At 38.1% G+C, this 18,038-nt stretch overlaps 1 protein-coding gene across 2 annotated transcripts in view; it reads right to left on the bottom strand.

Moving 5' to 3' along the window:
* Positions 1 to 18,038, bottom strand: part of LOC118280315 (uncharacterized) — a 227,547-nt gene that overhangs the window by 98,910 nt on the left and 110,599 nt on the right. The gene's annotated exons all lie outside the window — the stretch shown is intronic.

The following is an 18,038-nucleotide window of genomic DNA, read 5'->3' as shown; positions in this document are numbered from 1 at the left end:
TCGGATCCATGTTGAATTTACGAATTACTGCGTCATTTGTTTGTTTATGCTGTTTCTAAGGAATATGTGTTGAAATAAGGATTAGGGGTAGTTACGCAATATCTAAAATTGATCTCGCGATTTGGTTTTGTTGGTGATTGGTAATTACGTGCCTGTCTGTCTGTCTGTCAATGTTTTGTGAAACGGTTTTGGAAGCGATCTGTTGTATTTTTGTTTGTTTGTGTCTCTGCAGTGTTAATCTTTGTAAATATCTGTCGGAATTGTATTTGAAACAAAATCCGTAGTATTCAAGACACAAATCGCTACATAGTATAAAACAAAGTCGCTTTTTCTGTCCATATTTCCCTTTGTAAGCTTACATCTTTAAAACTACGAAACGGATTCTGATGCATTTTTTAAAATAGATAATGTGATTAAAGAGGTAGGTTTATAATATGTATAATACACGCATAATATATCACAATTGCACCCACGTGAAGTTGGGGCGGGTCGCTAGTAATACAATAGAACACAAAGTACTCAAGATAAAACACAGCGAATTAAAAGAAATAAATTAACAATATTAAATTGGTACTACTGAACGATTGAGGAGGAAAAGTACTCGAAACTTTCCGGAGCAACGAAATAGTAATATTTTGGCTAAAAATACGTACAAAAAACACACGTATACCATATAAATAATTATCAGTGCGAAAACTCGTAACGTAATCCGATTATTTCCCCTTTGTGAAATTTCCAAGCTTTCTAATATAATAATAAGGCCAAAAAAATAAGATTTCCAAGTCCTATTGTTATACTTTTTGTTAAGTATCCGAGTTCAACTGTCTTTCACTTTCCACAGGCGAAATAAATAAGATTTTCCTCGTTGAACTAGAATATTTTTTCCGTGAGCAAATTCTCGAATCTTTTTTGTCGCAATTTTATTTATTTAGTCGTTTTGTTGGTGATCACAGACGCAGTTGGCGGGCGGCGTTGTAGTAGATTGTATCGACATGGTCCCGGCGTTTAATCCTTTAATCCCGGGGCCCGGGGTCCGGGACTCGCATCGACCGCACTACAAGACTCTCGGTATTGTTGTGTTGTTAAGAACGTTTAAGTAGAGACGTACGTATGTTTGTTTCACGCGTAATTTCTTTTGTTATTGTAAGAGGATTTGTTGATGGGCGGATAGTTAGTTGCTATAGTGATGAATTATTGATGTCCGAATACTCAAACGCTACTCAATTTTAAGACGCTCTCAAAACAAGTTCTGTCCCTATCAATTCTTTATAAAATGACAGAGATAGCACGATATTTAAGTACAACTTAAAATTGAGTAGCATTTCAGTATTCGGGCGTAAGTCTTTGACTGCCAATAGAAAACTGTTGAAGGCAAATCCTCCGCTAACGTCGGTCACCGGTGACCCCCACGGCGTTCAATGTGTTAAGCGCCTGTTTCACCACCTTCATATAAGTGCCCGATAAATTTATGTGACAGATAGTGCATAGAAATTACGTTCTTACTTCATAGTTATCTGATACATAGCGGCTATCCAGACATCGTGAAATAAGTCCTAATATTAGGGACATATTTGCAAGATAAGTATTGCGTCGAAGGTTACTGGCCTGGCTAAATACTGAACGGTTGTATTTAATTTCAGTTACATTTTATTAGAGAGTAATCTGAGAGAGAAGAGGTCTTTGTTCAGCAGTGAACACTTACGAAATGACGATGGTGTTAACAAAGGGGTAAATCCATCAACAAATACCATGTCCTGAGTTGAAAACATTAAATTTTATTTAACCTTATTTTGACCAGTTTAAACGTGGACCGGAATTAAAAATAGACCTTCACGACCACATTTTTTTTTTGAGAGGAGATAGTCGTCAAATGTCTTCTCCCGCCTTGGACGAGACGAGATAGGACCAGGCAAGGTGATCGTGTCTGGCGGGCTTTCTATCCAACTGAAGTTCGTTGCTATTTTACCCACACGCACGAAGCGCTTCGCTTCAAGCTTCCTTGTGCGAACTGCTAGGGAGTGGAACTCCTTGCCGGAGTCTGTGTTCCCTGATGGGTATAACCTGGGTGTCTTCAAGGCCCGAGTGAATAGGTTGCTTATGGGCAGACGTGCTCCACCGTAGGCCGCATCATCACTTACCATCAGGAGAGATAGCGGCCAAACGTCGGCCCATTTAACATAAAAAAAAAATATATTCTTGCCTGAGCTATGTTCCCCGCGCACCTGCCGAAAACAGGCGTCTACAGTCCACACTATGAAATGCTCCTTTCATGTCACATTACGTAAGTCTACCCGACATTACACTACTACCGTAGTACATAGGTACATATATTAAAGAAACAAGTTTTTTACATATAAAAGGGCCATCCAACATAAATAGTACACGGCTGCCAATCTTCAAAAAGCCTATAAAAAGGTCGCAGGCATATATTATAATTTACTATTCGGACGTGTTAGCGTTCGCCCGGTTTACGAGTTTCACCGCAACATGACGTAACATGAAATGCATTTTATTACCGCATGATATTTATTATTATACGCGAATTTTATTTATGGGTCGCGTCGGGCCTATTTCGTGGGTATGGCCTTTTAGTGAACTTATGTGTTTTGATGTATCGGTATTTTGTACCTAATGTTTAGGTGGAGAAGTTAGGTTTTGAGTTAAAGTGTCGATTAGGTATATCCTGCGGGTGTTTTAAAAGTCGACTAAGGAACCTTTATACCGACAAAAACAGCAGTGCTCTCTGATTAACCTGAACTTTTTAAACTGCTATCTTTAATAACCCTTAGTATTAGCTCGAAGAAACCAACCAATCAGAGCGCTCGTTCGATTACTTTAAACGTAAAGCAAACTGGAACTAAGTGTACTGCAGCCCTTTTATCTCACAATCTTGATTTACTATTGAGTTTTTCTTCCAAAGTAAAGTCAACAACGATTTAAAAAACATACATTGGCATGACAGTTTAAACTATTAGCAACTACTCATAAAAGTCATAATAGCAAATCAACGGAAAGAATGTCGACCACACAGTCTCAAAAATAAAAAAAAACAAACGATATTGGTGGTCAAATAACAAACACAACTAATAAATGCAATGACTTAGCATTTAGTACATCTGCCCTCGGCAGAGAGCGAGACCGAATGAATTCGTTCCGTTCACTCAAAACTTCAAAGTCATTCAATCAGGATGTAACCATTTATACTACTTCAAAAGGATTTTTAATTAATTATTAACAGGATTTGAGACTGCCTCTATGGCTGCAGGAGCGACTGCCGTGTAGCGCCGTAAGTGTGGGAGAGCCATGCTTCGGCACGAATGGGCCGGCTCGACCGGAGTAATACCACGGCCGAACAGAAAAATTGACGTGAAACAACGCTTGCGTTGCGTTTCATTGTGTGAGTAAGGTTACCGGAGGCTCAATCAAAGACTATGAGCCTCTAGCATGGCTTGAACCTAGTTGAGTTCCTCGTCAAATAATTGCGTGAGTAAGCCGAAAAACATAATTAATTTTATATGTCTCACGAAGCTACGGACTACCTAGCAGGTTTACCGAGGATCCGGCTAGAAGGGCAGAAGTAGAAACGGGGTGATTTTTAGCCAGTAAGAGTCTGACACTCCCTCTCGCCTTGCCCAAGGCGAGAAAAGTCATTGGATGATTTTCCCCGCTCAAAAATTCTCACGAAAGGTATAACATTAAATATAACATAACCAATGAAAAAGTGAGTATCACATGGTACTTTGACCACTATTGACAATTGACTACCAAAACCAATGAAATAGTTCATTTGATTCTCATATCGATGACTAATTCAAGGTACATATTTGATCGGTGACTAGCAAGTCTTGTCTTGTATTTTAAAATATATAAAAGTCATCAATATTGATTTCATGTGAGATAACAATCATAGTATAATTAACAGAAATGGTGTCCAATTATTCATTGATGCTTACAAACAAAACTCGTTGGGACGGGACCAATTATTTTACAATCATGTTTTAGGTATGTATTCGTATGTCGACTAATCACGTCTGTAATATATACGAATGAAATTTTTTAGACATTAGTACCTACTTTTTTCTGAAATTACTCTTTATCATTAACAGCGAGTGATAATGCACAACTGAGCCTGATAATGTTGAACATAAGAAGGTTTATTTAGCTTGCTCAGTTGTGTTAGTGTTGAGTCAAATCAAATAATTGGAATTTAACATGACTGTACTATGACATATTATTTAAAAAAAAAAAAAACGTTGCCCCACACTAGGATTTTCTCCTGTGTCGTGGATGCGTTTACAAACATACAAGTTCACATGCACATGACACCCAGACCGGAAACAACAATTTATGGATCAAACAAAGAGTTGCTCCGTGCGGGAATCGAACCCGCTACACATTGCACGGCAGAAAGTTGCCTAGCTACCGTGCCAACCGTGCAGTCACATTAAATTACCTTTAAACACACTAATATTATAAATGTGAAAGATGTTTGTCCGTCAATCACGTTGAAACTAGAGCATTTTTTTCCACTGGAACGCGGGTGAAACCGTTGGCAGGAGCTAGTATTCCAATAAAACTCACAACAAAGACAAACACGAAATTACTCTTCCAATGTTACAACAAATTGAATTCAACGCATCTCGAATTCTAAAACATAAACTATACTAGGAGTTAGGAGCAAGAGTAATTAAAACACGGGACTGATGCAGACAATACTCATAACTAACTCTGTGACGTCACGTCATGTCAGTAACGGAACGTCAAAAACAGCGCACTCCGCCATTTTAACATCCAACCGGACGTTTGGTATAAAGTCAGATTTATGACTTGCGCTGCGACATAACATAGCTTTTGATGTGTGAATAAATTTAAGAATTTCAAGTGTTCGTGTTTGTGTTTATTTTTAATTTTAATTGGTTAAGTGGAAAAACAATAAGTTGCTTAACTGGTATAAGGTCTAAAAATGGGCAAAATGTCATAAAAGACAGTGTTTTACTATTACATTTTTTAATTAGTGTATTTGTATCTAATTAGTTAGTCCGATAGAGTTTCTTGTTCGTTCCTCTCCATTCGAAGCTACACTTTGGAACGAGCACCTAGCTTCACTGACAGACAAGACTGACGGACAATTCGATTTGACGATCAAAAGTGCTTAATTTAGGATTAATTGAAAAAAAATCTTTGACTTTGACTTATATCTATGCAACACAAACTTTCCATGTTTCCAAGAAGTTGTACTTACGTTTTATACTTATCACATCAACAGCCACTGCTGACCAAAGGCCTTTTCTCCCACAGAGAAGGTTTGAGCATCAATCTTTAATGTTACAACTTTAAAATGCATTTAATGCATTACTTAACATATGTCTTAGTAAACGATTTTTTTACGAGAACTATTGCTTATGATTGGGTAAAGTAAGATTAAATGTCTATGAATACAACAGAAAGAAGACTGCACGGTTGGTGCGGTGGCTGGGCAACTGGCTGCCACGCAACGGGTAGCGGGTTCGATTCCCGCACGGACCAACTCTTTGTGTGATCCACAAATTGTTGTTTCGGGTCTGAGTGTCATGTGTATGTGAACTTGTATGTTTGTAAACGCACCCACGACACAGGAGAAAATCCTAATGTGGGGCAACGTTGAAAAAAAAAATCTTGATCACTAAGAATTTCAATACAACCAAGCTTATACACAATTCAGTTTTAACTCGAGATTCAAACAGCCGTACATTAGTACGAGTTTGCTTTACGTTTAAAGTAATCGAATAGCGAACGCGTTCGAAGCATACTACTACCAAGGGTATTGTTCAACTCGTACTTGTTCATTCTACGACCTTGCCGACTACAGAAATAACCAAATAAATACCTAATCAGTGATAGAAAAAAAACATTACACTGTCTTAGTCCTATTTTGAAAAGCCACTGCACTACAAAATAATAACAACTAGCCAGCTAAAACAGCATTCCTTACATTTATAGCTGTACACCAACTCTAGAGGCGGACGTTTAGCGGAATCACTGATTTATGAGTTTCACCGCAACGCGCCCTGGCTTTGATGTGACCGCAACATGATATAATTATATTTGTTTTATGAGCTCCGTTTAATTAGAATACGAGTAACGTGATGAAGACTTGTGTTCGTTTCCTGTGTTGGTCAAAAATTGTGAGACAGAGCTCATGTGATGAGATTATCGGAGTATTTTTCAAAGACAGATTTTTTTTTTTTTTAGATTAGATCTATGGAAGTAACCTCTATGCCAGTCTAAGTTTAGTGTAACAAACAGGGAACTAAAATATTACCGATGTAGCTCAAAGGATTAGCCAGCTGAAATGGCAGTGGGCCTACACAATAGGGTATTATCCTACTAGTCAAATTCAATACTTTTATCGAAATGTCAAAAACGTTACTTTTCTATGAATTTTGTATGACATTGCAAATTATGACGTCATATTTGTTTGCGTCAAATAGCATACTTATTACACAAAAAATAGCAAGAAAAATTAAATAAATAAGTATATCGTCAAATGAATGAATGAAAATACGATTATTTTAGGATATTTTATTTTATTTTTGACCTAGGAAACTACCCAATTTTCGAAGAACCGATGACCGTTGGGGTAAACGTGTTCTAGAGTGGAGACCGCGTGGCTGGTAGTAGTTGGTTGCGTAGAGCTGAAGGTGGAGCTCAGTGGTGTGCCATTCAAGAGGCCATTAATGGACCAGAAAAGGCTGATGATGATGACGTATCAAACACGACATTAACACCTTCACCGCCAACAAAAAACTGTTAAAGGCTATTCCTCCACTAGTGTCGGACAGCGTTGTTCGACATGGCGTCTAAGGTGTTAAGAATTAAATCATAAGACAACGCGAGAAATAATAAAATATCAGTGTTTTAGAACAGCTGTGTTGTATGATGTGTAGTGTAGTGTATCATGAGAATAATATTAGCAACCAAAGCTCTTCTCTTTGATAAAAAAAAAACCAACAACCAAACAACCTTTTTATCAAAGAGAGCTCATAATTCTTCGAATAGTATTCTATAGATTTTAAAAAGGTATACTTCAACATTTTTGTACGATAATTCTTTACAGCCAACCCAAAAATTCAAAAAGTCAAATAAACACGATTCCAAATAATATCAAAAGCAGATATTATTCGTTTCACATTAAACCGGCTACCATACAAAGTAGCTTTCACTGTCCCTTTGTCCCTTTGTATGCTTAAATCTTTAAAACTACGCAACGGATTTTGATGCGGTATTTTTAATAGAGTGATTCAAGAGGAAGGTTTATATGTATAATACATGCAATACATGTACAATATATGCAACCATGCGAAACTGGGGCGGGTCGCTAGTCAATTCTAATTCTTAAATCACATAGTTAAGATATTCGGTTAGGATTAAAACCGTATATTTTCACGGTTAGAACGAGTAACCGTTAAAATATACCAGATTTTGGTGCAGTCAATCAATTAGATGACTTGCAAATTGAAGCAGTTAGCTGCGGGGACGAGCGGTCACAATGTTACCATATGTCGCTAACTGGAGCTCGCACTAGGAGAAATAAACGCTGCTGTTTTTATATTTGCTCTCTTAATAGTTAAGCTATACTTTGTGATCAGCGGTGATCGGTGTTTGGCGGAGAAGTGGCCTTACTATCGGTTGTAAGTAAGAAATAAAACGCACTTTTTGGGGGTGGGAAAATGATCCAACGACTTATACCGGCTTGGGCGAGCCATGCTTCGGCGGCACGAATGGGCCTGCTCAATCAGAATGACACCACGGCCTCACAGAAAACCGACGTAAAACAACGCTTGCGTTGTGTTTCGTTGTGTGGGTGAAGTTACCGGAGCCCCAATTACCTCCCTTCCCAATCCACGATTCCCCAACAACTCCATAAATTCCTAACACCCAAAAGGCCGGCAACTGACCTGTAACGCCTCTGGTGTTTCAGTGGTCCACGTGCGGCGGCGATTGCTTACCATCAGGTGATCCGTATGCTCATTTACCGGCTTATACCATAAAATAAAATATCAATGTCGTTCGATCGGAATTGTATTCAAGAATGAGGATGTTGAGGGACCTAGGAGTCTCGACAAATGTAACAACAATACACAGCCTTCAAAACTCGACATGGCGTTATCAAAACGCGACGTTTTTATAACTGAGTGCGTACACAAAAACAGAATACTCGTACCAAGCAAGTTTTCTAAACATCAGAAAAGGGGTCAAAAACGCCCAGTCACAATAGTTAGCCGGATAATTGATTGAGCTGTTTGACTCTATGTAATTTTAGGCAAGGGTCCCCAGTTCGATTACCGAACGATGTACTCTATTGTGATTGTGACGGGAAAAATTGATAACTACTCCTGTAGTGTTGTACTTTGATTAGATTTTTTTTTGCAATTTTGTGTCTCGAATAACGAATAGGTAGTTCCAATGTGCGTTTTTTTAAGGGGGAAAAACATCCAATTACTTCTATTGCGAGGCGAGAGGGAGTGTCAGGCTCTTACTGACTAAAAACCAACCCGTTCCTACTCCTGCTTTTCGAGCCGGAACCCCAGTAAACCCGTTAAGAAGTCCACAGCTCCGGAGCTGCAATGTGTTACAATACACAAGATATTGAAATAAAATAAAAAATCGTAATATAGAAATCTGTAAACCACCCCGTCATAGAAGAATATCTGGGCAGAACTCAAAAATTTCAGAGTTGCAAAAAAATTTTGTGAATTTTATAATTTCCGAAAACGAGGACATGATATGGAATTGCTTGAGATTACAATAGAAATTAACCACATAGCTGGCAAAATCTAAGTTAACTCAACTGTAAACACAATTCTACTTTAATGCTTGATAATTCATAAGGGGGTCTTATGAATTAACAAGCATTAAACATTTCTATCCATATCACACAAAAAAAACCACCCTAATAATAGCAAAAAGAAATAAAAAAAAACAATTGAACATTTAGGGTTCCTCATATTCATAACATAAACGTATCGTGCTATCGGACTATTTAAAAAGGTAGTAATTTCTCTTACGTGTGGGTTCCGTAGGTGAATGTGTCCTCGGGGATAAACGGACGTAATGGTTTGTCTCACGCATCGGTTAAAGACGAATGATGCATTTTGTAGATTGAAAGAAAGATGCTGTTTACCTTGTGTGGTTCCTTACACATTTTGTAAGACTGCCCCGATACGGTCTTAAACTATTGTGTATCTATACTAATATTATAAAGCTGAAGAGTTTGTTTGAACGCACTAATCTCCGGAACTACTGGTCCGATTTGAATAATTCTTTTTTTGTTGGATAGTCCATTTATCGAGGAAGGCTATACGCTATAAAACATCACGCTATGACCAATAGGAGCCGAGCAGAACGGGTGAAACCGCGCAGAAGTAGCTAGTCTACTATATTATTCATGTATATTATTCTACTTGAATTATTAATAATCGAATCAAATAAGTTGTGTAGGTTAAAAGCTGTGCGCACACATGGAACAGATAGAAAATGCGTCTTTGATTGTACAAATGCACACATTACTATTTTAGAGTCAACCTTAACAGCCGTACTCAGAGAGCGTACTCAGAGAATGGTTTCTTAACCCAATCTTTAGTAATTGCTTTTGATACAAAATCGTTACTAAGGAAAACTTTAAGTAATCATTAAATCACAGAAAACCGACGTGAAACAACGCTTGCGTTGTGTTTCGTTGTGTGAGTGAGGTTACCGGAGGCCCAATTCCCCCTTCCCAATCTTCCCCATCCCCGATTCCCGAACAACAACCCTTAAATTCCTAACTCCCAAAAAACCGGTAACGCACTTGTAACGCCTCTGGTGTTTCAAGTGTCCATGGGCGGCGGCGATTGCTTACCATCAGGTAATACGTGTGCTCGATTACCGGCTAGTTTCATAAAAAAAAAAGTTTGGCAGTATTTTATTACGTATACTGTTTACAATTTGCCCTCCTCCCACAGACCCCATGGATACCACATTCTTATTTAGATCCTTTGCCAGTTTTTCAAACTTTTGACGACTGTCGTACCTCCAATACTAAGATCTATTTCTCCCAAAAGATAATCACCTAAAACAATTTAAAAACCAAACCCTTTCTTAATAACACTTAAAAAATTAAAAATTGTATAAATATCAAGCCTACCAATTACCATTAACATAATTAAAAAAATCCTCCAAAATGAATGATATTATTTTTCTATCCATAATCACGTTTTTTTTAATAACATAAAAAAGAACCATTACTTTAATTGAAGTCGATAATCGTTTTCCTTATTGGTCGCGGTACCCTAGAATGTCGTGCGACATCGCAGTCGTGTCGGGCGACAATATGTCGCTGCATCAAATTATTGGGACCCTTACTTCTCTGCTTACCCCAACTAAAGATTAATGATAGTCTATCGACCACTACTCTACTAGTATTAAATATTTATAATACGTATTATTACTTATGTACGAGTGTTTGTTTTAAACGAATTTCTTCTTTGCAGGTTAAATTTCCAGGCCAGAAAGGTGACCGAGTGGTGACCGCGGACCGAAAGACGTAACGTGGGCAGACCTCCCACTAAATAGACTAGATGGCTAATCTACACTAATATTATAAAGCTGAATAGTTTGTTTGTTTGTTTGTTTGAACGCGCTAATCTCAGGAACTACTGGTCCGATTTGAATAATTCTTTTTGTGTTGGATAGCGCATTTACCGAGGAAGGTTATACGCTATAAATCATCACGCTATGATCAATAGGAACCGAGCAGAGCGGGTGAAACCGCGCGGAAGTAGCTAGTGTTTACTATGGCTAAGTCTTAGCTTATAGTTTATCATCAACAGCACATTCAAGTCTGAAAGAAAGGCCTCAGACAAAAGGGAGTTTCCAGTTGGACATCGCAGTTTAAAAGATTGAAGTTTCACTTCTGGATCCGATTTCTGTCTAATGTCCTATACCTTATTCAACACTTCCGATACTCACAAAAAGAGTAGTGGTTGTGACTGTACTCAGTGAGGGTTGGTTTTACAATTTTTGTCTGTTTGTGCTGGCTAATCTCTGATATGCCTGAACCGATTTTATCGTCACTTTTATTGTCAAGTAGCTAATGTATTAAGGAGTAAATGTAATCCACGCGAGCGAATCTGCGGGCATCAGGTAATAATTACTATTACTACCTACAATTCCAAATAGCACAATGAGCGCGATATTTCCTCAATTTCTTGACTGTTACATACAAAACCACTTTTAAACTATTGTTGTATTGGCCACAACGAAGGGAGCCAAATGTATGATTGATTGGTGTGCACCTTTTTCCGACCAACGTACGGCGGGGTATTGTACCCCTTAGCCTTAGGTATGCTTACGTCATACTTGTAATTGTTATTGTATTTTTTTTTTATTGTTGTGGAAGCTCGAAATGGTTTGGCGCGTTTGAAGATTTATTTTTGGTTGTGATAAGGTTCATTTTTGGTTAAATTTGTTTGTAATAAGTTTTGTTCCTGTTCGTTTCCGATAGTAAAGGTCCCTGACATCGACGTCCAAATGGCACTAGGTGATAATCAGAAAAATATATTTAAAATATCAAAACCTTAAGTTTTTAAAATACTCTGTATAGTAGTCATGGGCCTTAGTCTGGTATTACAATACAAGAGGGACGCAGCTATGTAGGTTGTATTGCTCCGTCCCTCTCGCACTGCTCAATGATCGACCATTCTGACACAATTGTAATAGCAGACTAAGGCCCCTGATCAGCCATAATACGTCCACTGCTGAATATAGGCCTCTGCCGCTGATATGAGATTTCTGGACACAAATTCTCATTTCTCAATACAAATCAGGCTAACTGGAGGATAGCAGTTTAAAAGGTCCAGGTTTATCGGAGAGCGCTGTTGCCCAGTCTCTGTCAAACGTTGTATTTCCTTACTTAGGGGTGTTGGCAAATGTATTCTACTCTGCTAACATTGTAATTATTTCATCAATATTACAAATGCAAAAGTTTGTGTATTGGTGTGTATGTTTGTACCTCAATCACTTCAAAACGGCTAAAGAGATCGGGATAAAATTTAGAACATATCTAGATTATGGTCTGGAATAACACACGGCTGCTGCTTTCGAGGAACAACCGTTGGGCAGGAAACCGAACGAAACGATCAACTCGCCAGGTCAGAGCATTCTCCTTTTTCGATTTTAGGCAACTCTATGTTCCCTAAAACAGAAAGGAGAAGTAGGTTGACCTGCTACCCACTAGGTACATAATTTCCCAATTAATATTTATGAGTACATAGAAAATGTTATGAATACATAAGAAACGTGTTTACAGGCCATCGTCTCCATCTCCTGCCATTTCTGAGCATTAGTTGATGTCGCCGTGTGAATTATTCACTAATTCATAATTTACATTCCCTCTTTACTCCCTGTCGCCCTCCTGAAACATTGTTTCTCAAACTTTTCTTGTTGATTCCTGCTTTCCTACAGTTGAGACATTAAAAGGCTTATAGTTGAGCAGAGCACTGCGGATTATCTAGCAGCTCGAAGAATAGAAACCACGCCGCTCCTTACGGGATGGTTTTTAGTCAGTAAGAGTCTGACATTTTCTCTCGCTTAACTCTAGGCGGGAGAACTTATCCCCGAAGGGGGGACCCTTCTAAAAAGAAGCGCGTCTCAGGGACATGAATGACAATCTTGGATCTCTCAACGAAATAAAGTAGAAGATATTATTAGAGGAGAATACAAAGAAGGAGACATCGAATCAGGTGAATTTTGAGAAAACTTTGACTTTGAGAAAATGCCAAAATATAACTTTTCACAAATTTACAGCTAGGTATCTAAGTTTCCTAGGCTCCCATAAGATGACTGGACTAATATAAAAGTTTCAAAGCAGAGGGCGTGATGGGCGCGAAACTCGAGTCACCAGTAGCAGCGCGGTAATCGACGCGTCGTGGGTCGCGGCAAGCTGCTTATGAATATAAGCCTCTAGCATGGCTTGAAACTCTCTAGCTCCTCATCAAACAGTTACACGAGTAAGCCAATAACAAAATAATTATTATAACTGTTGATCACGAGCTCTTTAAGTCTTTGACTGCCAATAGAAAACTGATGAAGGCAAATCCTCCGCTAACGTCGGTCACCAGTGACCACCACGCCGTTCAATGTTTTAATTACTTGAAAAATATTTGACAATAACTGTCCAAAATCATTTTGAAGATAATTTTATTTGTCGCAGACACTGAGTGACTTGCCAACCGAACTGAATCTATTTCTTTCAGGGCGTTTCTTATGAAAACCGTCTGTTTTAACATTTACAGTGGGCGCCAGTAAAATATTCAGTGAATATTTGACAGTAATTCTGAGAAAACTGTTACAAGAACTAGGGTTATTGACTTTTTCAATACTAGGTGTTATTATATTAATAGAATGGTTTTCTTGATGAAGTTATTGACATAAACTTGATGGAGTTTTTGGAATAGAAGATTTTGATGTCTTATGGTTAACTGTATTGTTTGATGTAGATTTCGGTACAATCTTGTGTCTAAAATTGTATCGGAAACGTATTACTGAACAAACAATTTTTGTGGTAAAGATCAAGGATCGTAGAAGGCGATGCTCAGAAGGCTTAGTACGAGTTTGTTTAACGGTGAACGAATACGAAACGAGAGCGCGATCGGTGAGCTGATTGGCCGGCGCGAATGAATCAACCAATTACAGCGACCGACCGACGACCGACCGCATTCTCTATTAGATCTCGTTGAACGTAAAACAAACTTAAACAAAGGCCTCTGTAGAGTCTACCAAACACTATACTCACATTAAATATTTTCTACATAATATAATTTTCACATACCTACACCATTATAAAGTATTATAAATGAAAATCTTCCAGAAACCTACCAAAAACATTGAAAGACAAAAACTCATCATTATCGCTCGTTGATCGGATTATATTATAACCGCGCAGAGGGCGTTGGTGTCGCGCAAAAACTTCCACGTCTTGTTTGTTTCGACGACTTACCTGTAAAAGAAGGAAAGGTATCATTAATATACATATTTTGAAGGTAAATATTATGTTCTTAGTGGTTGAGAATTGGGATGATGACGAGGTATGAAAATTAAAAATCTATTTAGTCCGTCAGTTAGGTAATGAGAAAATATTAGATACGTATTTTTATTTTTTCATATAAGATATTACCTTCAGCATCAAATAATTGATACCGGATTGATACTACGAATTCACAGAAAACCGACGTGAAACAAAGCTTGTGTTTCGTTGTTTGAGTGAGGTTACCGGAGGCCCAATTACCTTCCTTCCTAATCTTCTCACTTCCCGTTTCCCCAACAACCCTTAAATTCCAAACCCCCAAAAAACCGGCAACGCACTTGTAACGCCTCTAGTGTTTCGAGTGTCTATGGGCGGCGGCGATTGCTTACCATCAGGTGATCCGTCTGCTCGTTTACAGGCTTATACCATAAAAAGGTAACTTTTCTCGACCAAAACATCGAACCTGAACACCCAACCACTAGACGAGCAAAGTTTCAATGTTAATTTCAATACACATAACATACATACACACCTGTTAATAACAAACTTGTTACGATATAATTATGAAATAACGTAGCAACTTGGTCATCGCGACCAATGGGAGCTAGGGACGCAACTTTTGATTGTTTCACTACATTTCATGGGTTTCAGGGCTTGTTTCAGCTGTGTTGTTAGTTTGTTTACCTACGGACGTATGTTTGGTGCACGTGAGAAACAAACGGTTGTTGGTGTTGTAGGTATTCGATTCGGTTCGTCAAAGTGTCGGTTGGCTTTGTGTGAGAGAAGGTGTTTGTGTTTGGATAGAATAGATTTGACTATGTAGCCTCTTTGGTATTTCGCAATGAGTGATAGAATAAGTGATATATTATTTCTTTCTTAAAAAAATGTTCATCGAATCTTGAGTTTTCTCCTGTGTCGTGGGTGCGTTTATAATCATACAACGTCATATACACAAGACACCCAGACCCGAAACAACAATTTGTGGATCAGAAAGAGTTGTTCCGTGCGGGAATTGAACTTAATTCATGTGGCGTAGCAGCAGGTTTTCCAGCCACCGCACCGAACGTGCAGTCAATTTTGACAGGTACGGAGAAACAGTTCTGTGATAAGCTTGAAATTTTTAAACTGAAATCTCAAATCCGTATTGAGCAAGCGTAGTGATTAATGCTCAAACCTCCTCGAATTGAACAATCGACAAAAATAGTGACATCACACAAAACATTTTCCAAAAATCTGTCCCCATCCACATAGATTTACTACACATTGGACCAGGTAAACCACTATCAAACCGAAAAAGAATAAAAAATTACCACAAACAATAAAATTTTAATGGGAATCCTACCGCTGCCGCTGGTCGGACGCTGTGTGTCAGTTAAATCGAGTTTGAAATTGACGCCCGCTAACCTAACCTAACTTTGTATTGGTACATATGGTTACGGATCAAGGTTTGCATAACCAGTATAAACTGACTGTCGATAGTGTACAAGTGTGGGAGAGCCAAGCTTTGGCACGGCTGGGCCGGCTCGACCGGAGTGATACCACGGCCTCACAGAAAACCGACGTGAAACAACGCTTGCGTTGTGTTCCGTAGAGCGAGTGAATTCACCCTTCCCAATTTTCCCAATCCTCGTTTCCCCAACAACCCTTGAATTCCTAACCCCCAAAAGCAACGCATTTGTAACGCCTCTAGTGTTTCAAGTTTCCATGGGCGGCGGCGATTGCTTACCATCAGGTGATACGTCTGCCAGTATACCGGCCATGTCTTATAAAAAAAAAATACAAATCCAAATATTCCAAAACATCTATAAAATAATAATTCTTAACAAAACAACGTCACATCAATTGACCTATTTCCTACGTATACATAAACACACATACAATGTAGTATATAATATGTAATGTTATCTGAGCTATTAATAACTAATGAATCAGCTTCATTGCGTACAATAATTTCAAGGCAATGTCAATTGATAATGGAATAAGACCATTTCTTGATAGTTCAATTTTGTAAAACGACTAAATACGTCGCAAAACCGTAACATTAGGCTTTTTATGGTATAAGCCGGTAAATGAGCAGACGGATCACCTGATGGGAAGAAACACACGAAACACCAGAGGCGTTGCCGGCCTTTTGTGGGTTAGTCATTTAAGGGTTGTTGCGGAAATCGGAGATTGAGAAGATCAACCGATAACACACTTGTAACGCCTCTGGTGTTTCAGGTGTACGTGGGCGGCGGGCATTGCTTGCCATCAGATGACCCGTCTGATCGTTTACCGGCTTATACCATAAAAAAAAAACAGTCAGAAAAATAATTACAGCCAAAAGCAGGCAATCTATATATTAATACGTGATGCAAAAACTTTGGACCGCTTTTTACGAAAATTGCGCGGGCGTAGGAGCATAAAATTTGGTACACTTATAGTTTATGTGTAGGAGAAGTGCAAAACGCTAATATTTTTCAAAAATAATGCTTATAAAGTACATTAAATCAATAAATAAAACATTACACACACATGCATAGTATCTGATCGTATTTGACAAAACGTCAAAATCGATAGACATTGCGATGATATTCTCACGTCTCATATGAATAGAGTTTTTTAAAAGAGTTTGTTTGAGTTTGGGTTAAATAAAAAATATCCTTGAAAGTATGTTAAGTAGTATTGTAAATTAAATCGTATATGGTTGAATTTCGACCACTAGGCGACCACTAGTTTCTAGAAAAACCTAAACAGACAAACTGGCTTTTGCCAGCGTGTTCGCTAACATTTCCCTATGGGATAAAAAGACAAACTTATATGTTATGCCAGAGCATAATCTACCCATGTTCCTTGTAAAAGAAACAACAAAGAACCAAAACCAAAAGATATTATGCAATATTCCGAAAAAAGAAAAACACATAACCAACCAACTCCACGCCTTATGCGTTTCAGAAAACATCGACCTACAGAACACGACTCGGTTTTAATTTCACATAAAAAAAAAACAAAATGGCGAGCGGTTAATGACCCTATTGTTTTCGAGATCATTGTTTCACTGAGGCTAGCAGACGGCCAGCATGGAGGCTGCATGCAAAATGTAACAGCTGTGCATGTCCATGATATAAAGTGGAGTGGAATGAGTTAAATGATTATTTTAGGGAGTGTGGTTAAGGAAATATGAATGGGCCGGCTCAAAAGGAGTGATACGACGGCCTTACAGAAAACCAAGGTGAAATAACGCTTGCGTTATGTTTCGTTGTGAGTGACCGGTGGCCCAATTTACGCCTTTCCCAATATTCCCAATCCCCAATACCCTTAAATTCCTAACCCACCAAGGTCGGAAACGCACTTGTGCCTTCTCAATTCATTTACGAAAATATTATGTACGTGAGAAAAAATCAACAATTGTTTGAAAAAAGAAGCGACAGACACAATTTTAATACGAGAGGTAAAAATAAGTTAGCTATACCGCAATTCCGATTGTCCAAAGTGCAGAAATCCTTCATGGGATTTTGTGTTAAGTGTTACAATAAACTACCAACCACCATACTGAATCTGAACGAGAAAAAATTTAAATCTTGTATAAAGCGTGAACTGTGTAAACAGGCATATTATAAAGTGTCAGATTATATTGAAGATAAAAATGTGTGGCAGCATGTTGGTCCGGCTCCACTGGACACTCGCTCACACTAGACAATGCTCTAATACGATCACTAGTTACACGTTAAATTAAAGTAGTAATTTATTCCAATGTAGTCTAGGGATCCTGTGGCATCAAGCAGCATATTTATTATTTTTTTATTTGAAAAATTAAATTAAAGATTATTTTTTATTTGTATAGAAGCATTATTTCAAAATTGTAAGTGTACATATGTGGGCACTATGTTTGAAACAACCCGCTTTTTTAATTTATATTCTTTACAAATTGGTTTTATTGTCCCATAGTTTTGACGTCATATTGTCGTTACATTGTTCCTACATATATAGACAATAGGTAAATGATCAAATAATG

This window comes from Spodoptera frugiperda, chromosome 21 (assembly GCF_023101765.2).
Source record: "Spodoptera frugiperda isolate SF20-4 chromosome 21, AGI-APGP_CSIRO_Sfru_2.0, whole genome shotgun sequence".
Taxonomy (NCBI): Eukaryota; Metazoa; Arthropoda; class Insecta; order Lepidoptera; family Noctuidae; genus Spodoptera; species Spodoptera frugiperda.
The sequence above is the reverse complement of the archived record's forward strand: the minus strand, read 5'-3'. Positions and strand labels throughout refer to the sequence as shown.